This window comes from Anthonomus grandis, chromosome 3, assembly GCF_022605725.1.
Source record: "Anthonomus grandis grandis chromosome 3, icAntGran1.3, whole genome shotgun sequence".
In the NCBI taxonomy this organism is placed as follows: domain Eukaryota; kingdom Metazoa; phylum Arthropoda; class Insecta; order Coleoptera; family Curculionidae; genus Anthonomus; species Anthonomus grandis.
In genome coordinates, this window is record NC_065548.1 from 14,905,505 (window position 1) to 14,925,829 (window position 20,325).

General features: G+C 28.3%; 1 protein-coding gene across 4 annotated transcripts in view; it reads left to right on the forward strand.

The window, feature by feature from the left end:
• The window catches only part of LOC126733709 (uncharacterized), a 193,617-nt gene that overhangs the window by 105,481 nt on the left and 67,811 nt on the right, over positions 1-20,325 (forward strand). The window contains exon 1 of one of the 4 annotated variants that reach the window (XM_050437087.1): positions 2,194-2,217. The exons of the other annotated variants lie outside the window; for them this stretch is intronic. The gene's annotated coding sequence lies outside the window, so the exon portion shown is untranslated. Of the gene's footprint in view, positions 1-2,193; positions 2,218-20,325 lie in introns of those variants that run through there. 4 annotated transcript variants of the gene reach the window in all.

The window sequence follows — 20,325 nt, forward strand, 5'->3', positions numbered from 1 at the left end:
AAAGATAATCCTGGCATAATTATTTATTTCCGACCCCAATACCTAAAGTCAATTATGTAATAAAATAATATACATAAAAAAACAAACATATACATTTCTTGACAATTTCATTTAAAAGCATCAACAGTTTGGCATTTAAAATTATTTTCGTTAATACTGTTTAGATTTTTTCAATTGTCATAAAATATTATGTTCTAAATTTAATACTAATTAAAGTATTTGATAGTATGAATAATGATTACGCTTTTGGCGACCAGATTTAGTTAGTAAAGTTATGTGCATAATTTAAATGGAGACGATAAGCCTTTCAGATATTTTCTTTTTAGTTTAATAGAAAATTACATAATTATTTTATCATTTATCTGGATTTAAATGAAGGGTTATAATAACACTTATTCTTGTGTAATTTATTTGATTTGTTTTTGATAAAAAAACTAATTTTCGTATAAAAAGAAAATTTTTTGCTTTTTATTATTTATCCTACTAATTCATACAATATATAAGGTAATAAAATAAAATAAATTTCATAAAATAAAAAAAACGCAAAAATCTTAAGTTACAAGTATTTAATAACGACTAAAATGGTAAGTAACCTTATGCCAATCAATTTCAACAATGGTATTCCGAACCAATAACGACAAAATTGTTCTCGGTAAACTGATTATTATAAGGCCTTTATCTTATAATGATACAGTCACGGTGTCAATTATTTTATATTTTTATGCGTTTACGAGCATTCAGACTCCGCCGCGGTTTTAATGGGTATCATTATACCCCAGTTAGGTTTACTGGAATTGTAAGTTTCAACAATAATAATTATTGCAAATTTTATTGGAATTTCGTTGCTGCAAGCTGAATATCGATGGATAATTTTAAGTGTTATTATTATGGTAAGGGTTATTAAATATAATTATTATTGTTCTTAAGCTGTTTAGAGTATAGTAATGTAGGTAATTGAGCGTAACTTTGTATAAAGATAGATGTTTAGAGTATATATGACGATGGATTCATGAACAAGTAGAAGTGGTAGTTAAAGCTTAACTTAAGAACTCTTATTAGAGTTAACAAAATTTTGACAAACTATATCAGATGGAGTTGTCTACCCACACCTGCTCACTGTCTTGAAGAAATGTTAGATTTTGCCACATTATCATTGAACAATTTTTTGCAATTCTACAAAAAACCTAACTATTCTCTAAGATCGAGATCTAGAGATTGTGTTCGGTGGTTAATCAAACTATTATTTTCATTGATTTGTGAGTTGGTCCAAGGTCATGATGAAGTTAGACTTTCTTTAAACCGAACGTCCAGAATTTTTCTAAAGATTGCATTAATCTAAAGAAACTTTGTTGCTACCAAGCCAACATTTTGGTACTAATTTGTGCTATCTTTAGTGCCAGCATACTTCTAGATGGGCAAAGTTTCTCCCACAGAAAGATTTATTTTAAATATTTGTCTAACTTTTAAATTTATTTGCATACTTTTTAAAGCTACTGATAATGGCCATCATAATAATTGAATCACGTTCTTTATTGCTTGACTCTTGATGTCTTCGTTAGCAATTTACGCAATTAACCAAGCCATACGGCCATTTGACAACCCATAATTAGCAAAAATCAGCAATCATGAAGGCAAAAAGAACTAAGCGTCGTTATGTTTATGAAGGCAATGATGCATCAAACGACGTTGGGCATCTTGTAGTATAATTGCTGCGGAATTATAGATTCTACGCTCACCACTACTAGCGAAGTTATAATTTGCTTGATGGTTACGTATAGTTGTCTTAATAAGGCCAACAAAAGGAACATAAGATCCGGGTAATTTCATACTGTTAAATTGCCAGTGTGGTTCAAATAAGCCGATATATGTTGCCTTTTTACTGCCTTCGTACTACATTATTCTTTATGCTGCTGCTTTTCATATTAAATACATACACTGTACTATAACTTTTACTTTTACAGTTTAAATTATCTAAGATGAAAAGTTACGATAAAAAAAAAGAATTTTCCTACTGTGATATACTTTTATTTCTCAAAAATCTAAAACAAAATTTATTCATTTAATATTAAAATATCTATAATTGTAAAATGGTATATTTAAAAACAAGTAAATGTAAGTTTAAAAATGCTTTGTATTTAAGTTTAAAATTCATTAGTTATCTAACTAATTTTTCTTTTCAGGTAAGCTGATTCTGCACTAAATGCTTCAAAATAATAGGTAACGTATTAGAGAAATTTATTAAATATATGCCACATATTTGAACTTGAGATATAGGGATTAGTTACAAAACCACAAAAGTGGTTTTGTGACCAGCAGGTTTTATAATTGATTTATTAGGTTGGAGTATGTTGATGGGAAGAGAAGGGTTAGCTAATAAAAGGTTAAGTTTAATTTATAATTAAATTTTATCTTAAATCACTGCACTAAAATTATGTTTTCACGACCCTTAAAAAATAAAAAGCGCCGAACATATAGCTTATAGCTAAGAAGTCGAAATATTATGCATACTGATAATGGGAGAGAATTCATAAATCTTTAAAGCTTAACGGATATGTTTAATGCAAAATTTATTCCTGTGAAATACGAACTTTCTATAAAGTTTCAGAGCTAAGTCTATGAACAGGATGAATCAAAACCTTTAAGATATAAGAGTTGCATCCATGAACGAAAATAAATTAACTAAATGTTTTAAGATTAAAATTATACGATTTGTTCAGACAGAAAAAATAAATTCATCCGATATATTGTTAAGTACCAGGTTTAAACAAAGGTTTCAAAGCTTTCTAAAATTACATTTCAAGAAAAAATGCCCAAAAAATTCGAAATATAAAAGACTTGAGATATATAACATTTTTATGGTGTGACAGGGGTGTACAATATCAGGTTCAAAAAACATTAATTATTATGGTTGTATTGTAAAATTATTAATTTTGTATTTTACTATTGAGCAGTACTTATTTCAGTAAATGGGTGAATTAAGCATTTTCTATCTCAGATAATATACATATAAAACAAATTATAAGTACGAAATAGTTAAATAAAATTGAATTTTTAGAGAAAATGATAACTAACTTTCATTCTAAGAAATTTAGAGAATATCCTAAGGTTCTTTTAAAGAATTTTTTAAAGGAATTCCTCATTGAGTTAATGACTACCTACTCGTTTTGAAACCTAAATTTACTAAATATAATTATAAGCCAGACATATAATTTACTTTTTAGTCTGGAATGCCTGTCTACCTACTGACCGACAAACTTCTAGACGCTATATAATTTGGCAATGAAAATAAGGTGATAATAGGTGGTGCATTTTAATGATAGATAATTTCACTTAGAGTCTGTAATTAGGGCTCAAACATATATTCAAATAATTTGACAGGGAATGAATGCGAACCAGCTATCAAAACCATTTATATTATTGCTGTAAGTTCAGTAAAATATATATTACCGCATTCAAATTAAATTATGTTACGGCTCTTTAAATTAATTCTAATAATAACATAAATTTAATTATCAATTATTTGAATTTATTGATATATTTAACGAACACCTATTTATTTTTAGTTTATATTCTCTTTACGTTTAGTATTTGCAGGCATATTAAATAAATAGCTCGTTTGTTAAACTAATCGATAAATTTGTTAAACTAGTGGATAAAACAGGTTTTATTATTTTCAGAAGCTCGTTTAAACACATTGCTCATAGATTTTACCGCTTTTTTTCCGACACTTACGCTTGATTGATTCACTGCCTAGCCCAGGTCTTTGCCTTTCTTTTCTAAGCTTTACCATCATGTATTAAATGAAACTACATTTTTTGTGGTTTTCACAGTAATGGTTAGACATGTTTCATCAATTTACTTCAGACCTTTGTTGAATAAAAATCTCTCAGCATCTTACAAAATGACTCTTTAAAATTTATTTTAACTTTACAAAATTTTCTAAAAAACTTGGGTTAGAAAAAATTTGGGTAGGATCATAATTCACCAACCCAAAAGGTGGCCAGGTTCCAAAGTTTCAGTATCAGTATTCTTTACAGAAGTTTGCTATCATAGTGACAAAGTGCCTTGTTTTACCTTTTTAAGAAAATATTATTAACCTTAAATTATACAGTCCCTAAATACGTTCTAGATTACCTTAGTTCATGCTATCTAAAATTCAATCAATTTTCACAGTTCTAAGTTTTTCCTTTAGATAATTTATGAATTTTTGTATTTACTAAAGGCATTATTATAGTATTTTTCAATGATTGTATTAGGTACTAAAAATTATTAATAATACTGTATTACCTAGATTACCCCTTTACAAAAAAAAATCTTGTGAAATTATATTGACCTAATGAGAAACATTTGAGAAACCACTAAATGCGAGGTGTAGTTAAATATTAGTTTATTTTTTTGTAAATAAAAGTGTTTTAAATTTTGTTTTACTTTTTTTAAGCAGTAAAACAATATTTTTATTTTGCAAGTTGATAGAAAATTATAACTTTAGCATTATTTGAATTACAGCATTAGTAATATAATGACAATTTAAACATTTCATAATTATATCTTTTTTTTATCGGAGCAGTATTTATATTAAATTTCTTTCAAAACTATTATAACCACTAGACTGTATCAGTTTTTGGTTTTTGTACCATTAAAGAGAAATTATAATAAATATTTAGGATAGTATGGATAGTTGCACTGCAAATAGCCATCCAAAACAACCACTTCATTAAACAAATACACTGGAATTAAATAAATTCTATTATGTAAGGGTTTTTTCGCCTTCAAATAGAACTCAAATAGACTCAGAAAGAACTCGAGAGCCAATACCACAATCTGGCATATCCCCATGTCAACGGAAATCAATCTCAAATGCACACAAAACTTTTTTAAAACATAGCAAATACTATCCATAGCAATACATCTGTTTTATTAAAAAGTCCTGAAGAAGTTCGCCCTTATCCCAAGGCGCTGTCACATTAAATTCGAATATTTTTATTCCCTCAGCTGTACATGATTTACGTATATATTTTCGCTTCAAAACTTTTATGATTCTATTAATTTTTTTAACCTCTTTACAATACCAATGTTATCAGGTGTTTATTCTGAGTGCTTTTCTTCATCTGCTACTGCTAATTAAAAATTTCATATATACATTTTAGTACTATGGTTAGGTCTAAGTATAGCTTTTAGTATTATATAGTCATTGAAAACGTTTGGAAAGTTTTAGTAGTTATTACTCAACATACTTTTGTAACCCTAATTCTTTATGCAGCGAGTTAAGTTTAAATAATAAAATTGGTTTTTCGTAAATATCTTAAATACGCTTTATTCAATTTTATTGTAATTGAGGGGTGTGAATTATACTAGTAAGGTGTTGATTTAATCATAGTTTAATTAAATTTTTTTAAGTTCAGTGGCTTTCCGAGCTATACCTAAACCAATATTATTGACTAGAAAGTTGCACGTCACTGACATTTGTGTTTTTTTTTTATTTTCTTTAGGTAAGTCAGCTTTTTTGTCTATTAATTTTTTTTTATCTTGCTTAATTTTTAAGGAAAAAAATTAAATGCACTTAATTTCAAATCCCTAGGTTACATCAAAAAAAAGAAGCTTCCTGTTTCAGAAAGTCGAGCATGTAGACGTCCAAAAGTTCTTCCGTTAGGTGTTACACGCTAAGGGAAACTTTCTCCATAAATGCCTTCTACAGCATTGGACTTTCCATAAGACATTCCATAATAAAAATACATATCTGCCATGTCACTATTAGTAAATTGAACCATATTAAATAAAAAATAACCCGAAAGCTGACCACCAAAAACTAATAATAGATTAACAAGGATAACAACAATTAAGAATAGGGATAAGTGTCAACAAGAATTGGTTGACAATAATTGTCAAGTTATTCATTAAATGTTGCAATTGTTTTCCAAGGCAAATTAATTTATTATTTGAATTTCCTATTTTTTTCATTTACAGGAAGTTATGAGTCTTTTTTCTAATCTGAGCTGACCAAAAAAAAAACAAATAACCGTCTTGACTTTCACACTAATAAATCTCGATTATTATCTACTACGTATTACTTAATTAGCTACTTATGTAAAAACCGTTAGTTTAGGTGTTTAGCATTTTCTAAAATCTTCTGTTGCTGTTTGAAATTTTATTAACATTATTAATATTATTATTATTATTAAAAAAATTATAAAAGATAAAAATTTCCAATAAAGACTCTTAAAATACTGAAAGGTTAGAATTAGTAAACAACAGCTTTGTTTGAGTTCAGCACGTGCACAGGAGCAAGGGGGGTGTTTTGTTTACAAAGATATTTATCGATTCTCTGTTGTCAAGTTTACACGCATTTTCAAAAGAGGAAATTTTCAGCTAATACATCAACACATATCATAATGTTAATTTAACTTATTGATGTTAGATTTTGGTTTAAAAATATAAAGTAGAAATAGATTTATGTTATTCTAAGCGCAAAAATAACATTTTTAAAATTAAAAAGACAACACCGCAGGCATAAGCTAATATCATCTTGACAAATGGCTTTGTGTTTACATTCGGCATTTGTGAAGTTTTAGTTTTTGGTTGAAAAAGGTTAGTCAGTAGGAGTCATTTTAGTATTTTTGTGAAGTAAGTAAAGTGTGTTTTTTTGCCATTTCTACATAAGCATTTGGCATCATTGCATTAGAGATGTTGCAAGCAAACAAACTGCCTATAATAGTTCCATGGCAATACTAATTCTAGCTTTTCAATGTTTTAAGTATGAACTTTTTGCCATATTTCTTGTGTGATCTAAAGATGATGCATATAAGTGCATTTATTTTTTTATTTCGAAAACTAGGCAAGTTACAAAAAAAAATAAAAAGATAAAAAAGCTGTATTTTTAATTGGTTAAAAAATAAACAAAAGTCTATAAAAACGGGAACGTGTATTTTTCTAGTTAAAGAAAAAAAAACTTACTAGTATAAATTACACCGGTAAACTACAAAAAAATTGGTTAAAGGATATTTAAGAACAAATTTTTCTATTTAAGTTTAATACCCTGTATCTCGTAAACAGAGCTGTTGCAAACACATGATTCAAACTTCTGTTTTGGATCCATATATGGCTAATATCTTTTTTCTTTTATATAAGGTTGATACCTATTTGATTAAAATCTCACTTATTATAATAAAAATAATTTAAGAGTATTTATACATATACATGTATATGTGTATTTATAGAGTACTTATGTTTTAAATATTAAGGCAATTATATCGGTTCCCATCAAAGCAGACGTAACTGTTTCCTCATAAATGTAAATATATACATACATTTTTATTAAACAGGAAAATCTTGAATATAAGACCTTAATTCAAAAAGCTCATACCACCTTGGCCGAGAGCCTAGTGACCCAGTTCAAGGCATTCCGAAAAAATAAAGATAAAAAAGCAAGTTTGCTCGAACCTGCTGAATAAAAATTACATTAAGACTAACGGTTTGGGTTCTGCAACAGTTCGCATTCACAAAAGAAATAAGATATAATAAACGAAGTGGGTAATGCGATTCTGGTTCCTGTTGGCAATATGTAAAATTACTTTACATGTTACTTTTTCGACCGTCTGTATGTATTAGCATAATAATATTTTATATTATTGTGGAAAGATTTTTTATTGCTGACTTAATAAGTCACTACCCACACAATATTAACCATTATTAAAAATATATAATCTATAAATAGTTTCCGTTTTCTTCATTATTTTCTATTTACTATTTTTACCTCTTAGTCAACTTTATTAAATTATATGGAATGTTATGCATGTTTAAGCAGATATTCTCTTAAAAATAGTTTAAATTTATTACCATAATATTTATTAGTTGTAATAATAAAGACTTAAATCTAAGAAATTAAAATCTTAACTAAAAATTAATCATATTGTGATGCTCTCAGTAGAAACTACTACAATATAATTCTTTTTCTTATTGAGATCTATTTTAAAATTATGTGGAATTTATTTAAATAATTTAATTTGTGATAAGAATTTGCATTTTTATGAGTTATGAAACTATTTATAGCTGATAAGACTATTAGCAACTATCCTAGTTGAGTAGAGTTGAAAGTTAGGAATCCTCTATCTCGATTTTTTCTACATATTGGTTTTGCAGAAAACCAGTGCATAGTCATGCTAGGATGTAGAATTATCGAAAATGTAAACAAATGGTAAAATACTGCCAGGATAAATAAAGAAAATAAAAGTTTTCTAAGAAACTGTGCAAAAGTCTTAGTACTTTATTTAATTATTAATTTAAAAAAAATATGTAATTTAAAATACGAAAGGGTGGTGAAATAAATTTATTTTACTTAGATAAGCTATATACATGTAGATAAGCTGTATACATACATAACTTCCCTGTAGCTACTTCTAAATACAATAATTGTTTTTAAACTATTTTTACTTTTCGTCGTGAAAATTAGGTTCTTAGAATTTATTTAAAGCCAAAGTTTATTAAGCTGTTAGTCATATACTTTAAGATTATGCCTTAGTTTACATTTCAAAAACTGTGTATCTACTATATAAGGAAAATTGTTACTTTAGACTATCTGATTATAATAGTAAATAGGGCCTGATATATTATATTAAATAATTCAACTATTTTTTTTTTTAAATCGAAAATCATATATTATATACTAAAGTTAAATATTTATGTAACTTTTTTAGTAAGAATTTAGTAGAATTTAGAAACTATGGCTCATAATTTAAATACAGGGTGATTTTTATAAGAAGGTCATACTTTTGGGGGATGATAGGGGACGTTCAAATATAACTTTTGATATAAGACACTATGGGTCGGCAATGCCTCAGAAGCAAAATACATTGCCAAGACGTCTCATTGCAGGGAATTATTTGATTTTTCTTCGAGATGTACTGCCTGAAGTTTTAGAAGATGTGCCATTGGCTGTTCGGCAAATAATGTGGCTTCAACATGATGGTTGTCCGGCACACTATGGTCGTGTTGTCAGAGAATATTTGAACCAAAGATATCCTAGACGTTGGATTAGGAGGGGAGGCCCAGTGGCTTGGCCAGCGCGCTCCCCCGATTTAAATCCCTGTGATTTTTATTTGTGGGGTCATTTGGACCAACTTATTTATTCTACACCTCTGCCAGATGAACATCATCTTTTGGCTCGCATTGCAGTAGCTGCAGGCGAAATTAAAGATAGGGGTGAAGTTATTCAGAAAATTCACGACAATTTAACATTTCGCTGCAGGCTTTGTATCCAACCAAATGGCGGCCACTTTGAGCACCTTTTAAATTAATTATTAATTATTATTATTTATTATTTAGTATTTTTTAACGTTATCCAATAATGTTTTTTTCCTTAGTTTTTATTAAAGTTATTTATTTTTAAATTCTGATAAAATGGTGCCTTTTGGCTAAAAGAAGCAGGATACCTTTTTTCTGTTAAATAAACCAAGGATTCTTAAAATTTTTGATTATCAGTGGCGTACTATTTTTTTTATTAAAAAATTACTCTAATGCCTATCTGATCTACGCCACTGGTTGAAACTAAAACATTTACTTTTTAAATTTAAAGCATCTTTATTAGGTAGCTTTATTGAGAAAATTTGACACCGATATCTTAAACAGTCAAAAAACTAAAAATTAATTTCTTCATTTTTTTAAAAACTTCAACCCTCTGTATTTTGCTTCTGAGGCATTTCCGACCCATAGTGTCTTATATCAAAAGTTATATTTGAACGTCCCCTATCATCCCCCAAAAGCGTGACCTTCTTATAAAAATCACCCTGTATATTACCAAACCTCCTATAGTTCCGATATTTTACTTAAAACCATTATTAGCCATTAAAACCATTCCATCAAAAAGTCTAATTTCACGCCTAAAAGTTCAATCAATAATACTTTTAAATAATTCTTTTAAGCCGAAATCTATCGATAAAGTTGATAAATTGTTTGAAATAGATTAAATTCGAGCACTGGAAAGTGCTTTGTCAGGAAAGTAAAAACAAGGGGTGAAAGGTAATAATGAGATAAAAAAAAGAATCTCGAGAGCGTGTTTTTTTCTTGATAAAAAAATAAGACAGATGTCTTTTTTAATTTTAGTTTGAAATATTCTTTAATTAAATATAATGAGAAAATTTGATAAAGATCATTTGGAGATTATAGGTAATTAATTAGTTTCAAATTATGATATTTTAAGTATAAAAAACAATTAAAAAAATTAAATGACTTAAAATTAGGGTAACGTACTTGCAATTTAAGCTTAATGCCAAAAAAGACAAAAAAAAAATATAATTAATATCTAACAAATAATAAATAATTAATTTCCCAAATCCTACTTAGTTTAATTCTATAAACTATTAAACTAATGAAAATAAAATAGCAATAATTTAGAATTTAGGACAGGGTTTTAAAAATATAAGCAATCATATTTGGTTCATTCATACACTTACATAGTAACAGTAAATAAATGGTATTTTCCACAATAAATCCGATTCCACCAACGTAATATTCGTAACAAATCCCTTTTTATTTTATTTTTTATCGTTTCTCGCCACTAAGCAGAGTAAGTTTTATAATCGTAATAAGCTCACTAAGATATCAGCGGATATTGGCTTTTCCAAAAGTATCATTTTTATTGATCGTTTAGCAAGGCATATAAAGGATATTTTCCATATTTTATGAGAAAACGTGAAACTAAAAAACATAAAAATATTGTAACGGTATTAGCACCCATATCCTAGAATCCAGGCCATAACCGTTCCCTCAGCACGAAAATCGTGATTTATATCTAAATCAATTAATCTTCAATGGCAAACTACCAAAAAGCAATTTATACCATATTTGGAATATCTTCTTTATGTAACATGTGTTACGGGACCTCTCTAGATGCACTGGCATTCAAGTCAGATGGTACGACTGACCTACATGAGCGCTGTCTTCATTCTAGTGAGGATATTGAACCTGAATTTAAAATAAATTGTGGTGCCCAAAGAATATGTGTGAAAAATAAGAATTGTTTCTAAATAAAAGGGTCAGAAGGTTGTCAGAATTTTAAAATCTTGTTTAAATCTCATGTGACCTAAAGGCTAAAAAGTATAAAATAAGTATTATTAAATAAGTTACCATTGGAAAAAACTCAAAATTGCAAATATGAATGACGTAGAAATCGTAACAGGAATCGAACTTCTGTAATGATTACTATATAAATATGGAAACAGAGTTAGAAAAACTAGTTGTAGCACCAGATAAAACTTTTTAGTTGACCGATGGTTTGGGCTGCTATATGTTTTTGAGTCCAGTAACAGAGGCAAAGGTTATTACCCTAATATCTACACTAAAAGCAATTAGTGAAAAATTAATAATATGCTTTCATTTATACCTGGCTGCTCCTTTATCATAAATTTAATATTTAAAACTGGAATAGTGCTACCTCATTTTAAAGAAACTGCAATTACACCAATTTTTAAATTCGGACCAACACGACAAATACAAAACTATCGCCTTATTAGTCTTATGAGTAAAAATTGTCGCAAAAATTTTTGAAAAAGCATTAAAGGTTAGACTAGTTAGATTCCTGAAAGACAAAGATATCTTATCGAAAAATCAATATGATTTTACTTAAAGTTCCATCACGGTGGATAGTATACAATACCTAACATCAGATATTTGATGAATAATAGTGAAAAAACAATTGTTGTATTTATGGACCTTGCCAAGGTCTTCGACACAGTGTCCCATAGAAAACTTCTTAAAGTATTAGAACATAACGGTATTGGAAGCACAATATTAATCATTTTCGGAATACGATACAAATCTTGATCCCATCCTGTTCATCTTAGATATAAATACTTTACTGAGCCTGCTGCTTGAAGTATTTTATTATTTTTTTTAGTATTTAAAGGAGAACAATAAATAGACCAACTTTCAATTAAATAAACAAGTAACGAAATTAAGTACCTTGGTATTATGGTAGACCAAAATCTTAAACGGGCAATTCATATTATTAATGTTCCAGCCAAAATTAAATAGTTGGTATGGATATTAAGTACCAGTCTTACTATTTTATTATACAGTGCGAACGTAAAGGTTGGAATAAATTCATTTAAAATTCAGGGGTATGTTCAAAAAAAAAACGCTCGAACATGTCGATTTTTATTTTTAACTGCGGGTTTTCTTACTATAATTTTATGTATACAGGGTGGCCCAAAAATAAGTTACGGTCATCAACGTAATTTTTTTAAATGTAAACACCTATTTTTTATTTTAGATTTAGGTTCTACATCAAATTCTAAGTACATTTCATGTACCATGTCCTATACCTAAACTCGACCGTTGACGATTGAACACAATAAAAGGCTATTTTTGGAAGAGTTATTTATATCAAGCAACCTATCAGTTATTGTTTGGTTATTTACATTTGTGGTTGGTGTTTTTGATTGTTAACTTGTCACAATTTGTTGACATCAAATAATTTTGAGTGAATTTAGTTTGATTTAAAAGCCTAAGCAAAGTTTTGCTTGTGTTAAGTTTATCAAAAGATAAAATTAAAATTTCAAAAAATGGTACGTCTTAGTGAGCGAGAGCGAATAGAGATTTTGATGATGATTGGTTATGGAAACAGGATGCGCACTCAGATGGAAGTCTGTGAAATTTATCATGCCAAGTATCCTGATAGGCCACGTATATCTCAAAGTACTGTCAGTAAAATAGAACAGAAATATCGGGATTTGGGTCATGTCAGGGATAATTATACGAAAGGTCGGTCAAGTATATCAGAAGAGAAGCAACTAAATGTTTTGCTGGCAGTTGAAGAAGATTGCCATAAAACGACTGGTAATATTGCGTTAGAAAATTAGATATCCCAGACATCCGTCGTTAAGTATTTAGGTATAAATAAATGGCACCCTTACATAGTTCAATTGGTTCATGAACTAAATGAAGATGACCCAGATAGGCGTTTAGAATTTTGTGAGAGACTTATGGACTTGTGCCATGCTAATCCACAATTTTCAAAAAAAATTGTATTTTCTGATGAGGCAACGTTTTGTCTTCATGGTAGTGTAAACCGGCAAAACTGCCGATATTGGGCTACTGAAAATCCGCACTGGATGATGGAGTGCCACAGCCAAGTCCCTCAAAAAGTAAATGTTTGGGCGGGGGTGATTGAAAACAGGGTTATAGGGCCCTTTTTCTTTGAAGGATACTTAAATGGTGAGAGGTATTTAGAGTTTTTAGAAAATGACTTGGTTCCATGCCTTGCCACTTTATACCCCGATCCAGAAGACCCGGATATATTAGATAATTCCTTATGGTATCAGCAAGATGGAGCTCCAGCCCATTACAGTCGTCCCGTGCGCCAGTACCTGGATACCGTTTTCCCTGGACATTGGATTGGTCGGAGGGGTGCAATTGAATGGCCGGCCAGATCGCCGGATCTGACTCCTTTAGATTTTTTTTGTGAGGGTATCTTAAGTCCAAACTTTATGTTAATCGGCCAAACAACATTGAAGACTTAAAAATTAGAATAACGGAAGAAATAAGATTGATAGAATCTTCTGTTATCGATAACGTTTTACAAGAATTTCAGCATCGACTGGGATATTGCCAAGAGGTTCGTGGCAGCCATTTTCAACACTTAATAAATTAATTTAAATATTTTTATGTATTCTTGCTTGATATAAATAACTCTTCCAAAAATAGCCTTTTATTGTGTTCAATCGTCAACGGTCGAGTTTAGGTATAGGACATGGTACATGAAATGTACTTAGAATTTGATGTAGAACCTATAAATCTAAAATAAAAAATAGGTGTTTACATTTCAAAAAATTACGTTGATTACCGTAACTTATTTTTGGGCCACCCTGTTTACATAAAATTATAGTAAGAAAACCCGCAGTTAAAAATAAAAATCGACATGTCCGAGCGTTTTTTTTTTTGAACATACCCCTGAATTTTAAATGAATTTATTCCAACCTTTACGTTCGCACTGTATAAATTCTGAGTGGAATTTTTATTACGTTATACTATTGTGGTGTGAGGTTGAACCTATAAAACTTAATTACGACCTTTAAACATTGGGCAGAACTACATTTTAAAGTTTATTTGTAAAAAAAGTAAATTATATAGCACTGATAGCTTGTATGATGATAATTTTTTAATATCCAAAAATTATATAATCCAACGACCTGTATCTATACGCATAAAAATGTAAAAATCAAAAAAAAAAGATTCTCATTAGACAAGAGTAAATGTTAATTGACAATTATTGGTACTACAGTTAAAATTATTATTAAAAAATGTTCAAAATTCACTACTGTTAATAAAATAATAAATTGATAGGGACAAAACAGGTTACAATGATATATTCTATTAATATCTACTTCTGTTTGTCAGGGTACCTGACTCTGTTTGTGTAGTAAAAGCAAACTTCATTCTTCTCATTTGCACATACAGGCATTCAGTTGTCTGGGTGCAAAATTACATTAAGGACTATAAAATTAGATTTTAGGGATTGGTAAATAAATCTGTATCTTAAATTTATACTTTATTAATTAGCAATTAAGCAATTTTTCGATGAAATGAAACACAGTAGGCAGCACCGTATTACAGCTTCTGGCTTATCACAATAGAATATTTAATTTGAAAATTGTATGCAGATGTTAAATAAACTGTATAACTACACAGTATTCGATATGTCTAGCCTGCTAAAAATCTGCATATTATATCTCAAGTCTGGTTTAAATTATATCAATCAATTAGTCTTAAATAAGGTAAATGATCAAAATTATTGACCTTAAAATACTACTAAATACTATATTATTTACATGGATTACATTTCCAACTTGATGTTGTCATTATTTCTCTTTTTGTTTACTTTTATTGTAACTCTCTTAGTTTTATTCTTTGTATTAATTACCCTCCCTAAATTTTATTATTAAAATATTTGTTCTTCTTAATCAAAATTAAAAGATTTGACTATGAACTCAAAATTTAATTAGATTCGTAAAATATCTCTACTAACTAAGCCAATTTTGCTCGCAGTTAATATATTTATAACTTTAAGATTTAATTCAGAAATTGTAAATAAAAGTATCCTTGCTAAATAACATTCCTTGTTGTCCAAAAGTTCTGATGTTAACCAGAATATGTACTAAATATCCTTACATAAGTCCAGCTTTCGTTGATTAAAGAAAATTTTAATACTTAAGACTAATGACATATCTATAATTCCAAAATTCCATAATATTTCTCAGCTGGTACAATAATAAGAGTTCGTTTCAAATTATATTCCAATCCTTAATATTTAAAATTACATGTTTATCTGTAAATAATTTTCGTTCCATTATATCATGACTTTATTATGAACTATCGAAACATACCTGAAACCATTGGAAAAGATTTTAGTTGAAGCATTTCACTTTTCAATTTGATTAGATAGATGTGTATTTTTAAAATACCTTTGGAGCTCCTTGAAGGGAAAAAATAATTCCGGCACATCTACTTATACAAATTAACCTTTAAATATTTTTTTTTTAATTTAAAGGTAAACATAACAATAATTGTGGCAACTAAAAATAAATCTAAATATTAAGAAATAATAAAAAAAATCTGAATTTTTTAAGTAAAATTGTTAGGCTAATACATATTTAAAGTTCATTAAAAAAATCACTTTCTTGATCTACCTATATAATGTAGTTCTTATTGCAACAACTACTGCATGGTTCAGTCGATTTTAGAAGTTTGTTGAAGTGTCTTTTTTTACATAAAAACTAAAATATTTTAAAATCAGTGAGGTTTGGGTGTACGTTATTATATATTATTAAGTATGATGAAAATTTCGCAAATAATTCAAAAATCAGAGAAAAATGTATAGGCATCCATAAGGGAAAAAAATTAAGATGGTTGAAAAAGTCGAAACGTCTTATTATCAATTTTTAATCACCATTATGTTGGGCGACAAAAGGTGCTATAAGAAAGTGTATGTATAACATTAGAAAAAATAAAACACATTTTTAGTATTTTCGTTATAATATAAAAAATAACAAGTAATATAAAAATTTACTCTTGACTACCTTTAAAGTATACTAATTATTTAAATGTGTATAGCACAAATTCTAACCATAACTTATACATTTTTGCCTTAACATGAAGTTTTTTTTATTTTATTATTTTAGCTGTTATTTAATAGTTAAATTACCATATCTTCCTTAACTAACCTGTAAAGCTCTGGCACTTTACTGTTTTTTATCGGCAATAAAAACAGTAAAGAGCCAGATTTTAGTATTCAAAAAATAAACATAATTCGAAAAAACAGAAAAATCATAAATAGTACAATGCCCCATGTAAAATAAGCGTCCTTATATGTTACACAGGCGAACAACTATTTCCGACCTCTGACCCACTACAACGTGTCTGAGAACGAGTAGAGGCTTTCAGCTGATGGCATGCCGGTACCTCAAAGCCATTGTAAAGTATCCTTAATAGATACTCTTCCCTTAGTTTGATTTATTGATTTGCACGCCTATTTTTAGAATTTAATGATAAAAACGTAGGTAAGAGGTTAAATGGTATGCATGTAACAGAAAAGTCGTGTTTTGTACAGATTTGGCAATAATTGTTTCGAATTTTGTGTATATCTGCCTGAAGATGGTTATTGATTAGACACGATTGCTTGAATCATATACATATTACATCAGATGTATATTAAAAATCTGAAAATGGCTATTAGGGATTTGCTATAAGGGAATCTAATATTAATGTGGGTTCCGATGCTTTAGAGCTAGACATATATAAATATATAGTATAGAGGTTATGATAATAAATTGCTGTTTCACTTTATACACTAGTTGTGCACGAATATAAAAGCTACTGAAATTATCTGAAAGACTATTTGGTTTACATTATTTTATCTCAAATTAATAATCATATGAAGCTGACTACTTGATTTAATTAATTTTATATGTTATATTTCAAAAAAGGTCTACTTATTTTTCATATGGAATACTAAATAGAGTACTTCAGAACAAAATACCTATCTTCAATGGTGTGAATTCTTACGTAATTTTAAGAGGAAAAGAGTTTAAAATTTAAGTTTTTTAATTAAAATGATCATAAAATGTATGGGGATCTTAAAGCTTATTTATATTCCAGAAAAAAATCCATATTCTGGATTAATGGCATTACTCTTGCAATAAATAAAATATTCTTGAGTATTTTTTCTTAAATCTTGTATCTCAATTGTTATAAAGATTTTCATATAAAAATTCATTGATCATCTTGTTCTGACTCTAACACCCTATAAACTAACTTTACTGATAGAAATTAATTTTAAATCAGTCGATGCAAAATGATAATTATAATTCTTTTTACCTTAGCTTCTTTTGAAAAAATATGATGAAATTGGAAAAACATATTAATAATAATTTTTTTATTATTTTTAACATAATTTGAAATAATTAAATATTTAAAAAAATAGTGCAGTTTAATTCGTTAATCTGAATTAATGTAAAATAAAATTTTATAAAAAAATTACAGGCATTTATAAGACCATTTCTTAATTTTCTTATCCAAAAATAATATCAGCACCTAAATATTTGCTGCAGATTGTACATATTTGGGTAACTAATAACCTGACTATGCAGTAATTCAATAAATCCACATGTTATTATCAAATATTTGCCAATTTGGAAATTTGCTGAAACTTACTATACAAGCAACATGCTACAAGCATTTATTTTTGCAAGTTGCTATGTCAAGTTTGCATAAAATAATTTTACATTTTTCACATCAAATCAATTAAGCAAAATTTAGTAAAATTATTTTTAGATTTTAAAATTTGTTGTAGGAAGATATACTTTCTATTGTAAAAAAGTATTTCAGTTTTGAATCTAAAAATTGATTTAAAGTGTGGGAAATTATGAAAACAAAATATTTTTTTTGTTTAAATATTTTTGTAAATAGCGGCTTTTTTGAGTTACAATTTTAATAAGAATATTATATTAGACTTACTAATTACGTTAAACGCGTTAAACTTAAAAATACTTTTTCATAGATAAAACGATCAATGAGTTCACTAGTGACTGTTGTTTATTATTGTTAAGATTTGAAGACATACATTTTTTGACACGATCTAGCATATACTGTAACAATAGTAATTAATATTTCAAATATATCAAGACATTTTATTATATCCTATGCTCATAAATGTATTTACAATAATTATAAGAAATGTGATGTTATTATTGTTTTTATAAAGGATGTAATAAATATAAAACAATAATTTAGATTTATAGGTTCTAGAAGAATGGAGAATTACTTTGACTTAAATTGTTTCCTTCTGTCATATACAGCGTGTTCGTAGTTAGCAATCATATTTTAGGAATTTCGATGCTCCATTTCTCGCTTTTTTTAAATGAAACACCCTGTATATTTTTTATCCATTTAATGAAGATTTAATACATGAACATTTTTTATTATGTAAACATATTAGCTAATTATTCGTATATAATAAAATGTTTAAATAAGAACCAGGAAATCTGCATTCTTAACAAAATAGATATTTTAATACCTTTTTTGTTGCCAAGCAAAATATTTCACCTGTTTCTCTAAATAAATTTTTGATATTTTGGTGAGAATATCATTTTTGTATGTATTGTGTATTATTAGCTTAAGTATTTTTAGTTATTTGAATTATCATAACTTTTTTTGTAAAAGAAATTTGGAGTTTTGTTTCAGAAATCTAATCTGAACGAAAATTGCATACTTAGAAAATGCATTTTAGCAAAGACGAACTTGTTGACATGATATTTGTGTTGGGGGAATCTGAAAAGAATTGCCTCTTAGCCTCCCGAATATATGAAGCGCGCTATCCTGATAGAAGATGTCCAGAAGAAAAATCTTTTAGAAGGTTACTAGCAAGATTTGTGGAGACAGGCAGTGTTTGTTACCTCAAGCAAGATAGAATGAGGCCTGTTACTAATCAGGAGTAAGAGTTAGATATGTTATTAACGGTAACCGAAGATCCTCAGTCAGTCAAATATCGGAGCAGCAGTTGGAATAAGTGAAAGATCAGTGCAACGAATTTTAAAAAGAAATCATTTTCATCCATACCACATCCGTGAACATCAAGCACTTTTTGATAGGGATATACAAAACCGACTTGAATTTTGTACTTGGAGCAGAAATTAATTACAAAACGACCCCACGTTTTTAATAATGTCCTATTTACGGATGAGGTAACATTTCATAAAAGCGGATCAGTAAATAGACATAACTTTCATTATTATTCATCCGAAAACCCCCATTTTATGCGGCAGATCGACTACCAGCATAGGTGGTCATTAAATGTGTGGGGTGAAATTATTAAAAGCACCATTATCGGTCCCTATTTTTTTAATGGTCATCTCAATGGAGAAATGTACCTTCAATTTTTACAAAATGAACTGCTTAGATTACTTGCAAATGTTTAATTAATTACTAGAAACCAAATATGGTTTCAACAGGACGGAGCTCCTCCACATTTTTCTTAAAATGTCACTGAATATTTAAATGTAACCTTTGAAGAAAAATGGATTGGAAGGAATGGACCTATTTATTGGCCAGCCAGATCACCTGACCTAATAAAATTAGATTTTTTTTATGGGGTTTTGTAAAAGAAATTGTTTATAGTAGAAATCCACCTACAACGGCAGTAGATATGGAGCAGAGAATAAGGGATGCGTTTGCTCAAGTAACTCCACAAATGCTACATGAAGTACAAAGAAGTTTTCAGGAACGTATTAATTTATGTTTTGAACAAAACAGAGGACATATTGAACACTTAATGTAATAATAATAAAATGATAAATATTTTTAATATGCTTGTTTAATTATTATCGTGAATATTTTAAAAACGACTAAAGATAGCTAATATGTTTACATAATAAAAAATGTTCATGTATTAAATCTTCATTAAATGGATAAAAAATATACAGGGTGTTCCATTTAAAAAAAGCGAGAAATAGAGCTTTGAAATTCGTAAAATATGATTGCTAACTACGAACACCCTGTATATGACAGAAGGCAACAATTTATGTCAAAGTAATTCTCCATTCTTCTAGAATCCCAATTAAGTCCAATATTGACATTGAATTAACATTTCTAGTACCAAGATGAAATTAAATGATGTAATGATTTTTAGATTTTTTTATAAAAAAAATTATTGCAGTCAAACTGCGCATGACAAAGCAGCCATATTTAGCGCATATACTAGGTAGCCTAAGGCGGTCTTAAAAATAAAATAAAAAGAATGGCATTCTATTTTAAAAAAATGCTGCTTATATCGCCCTACTT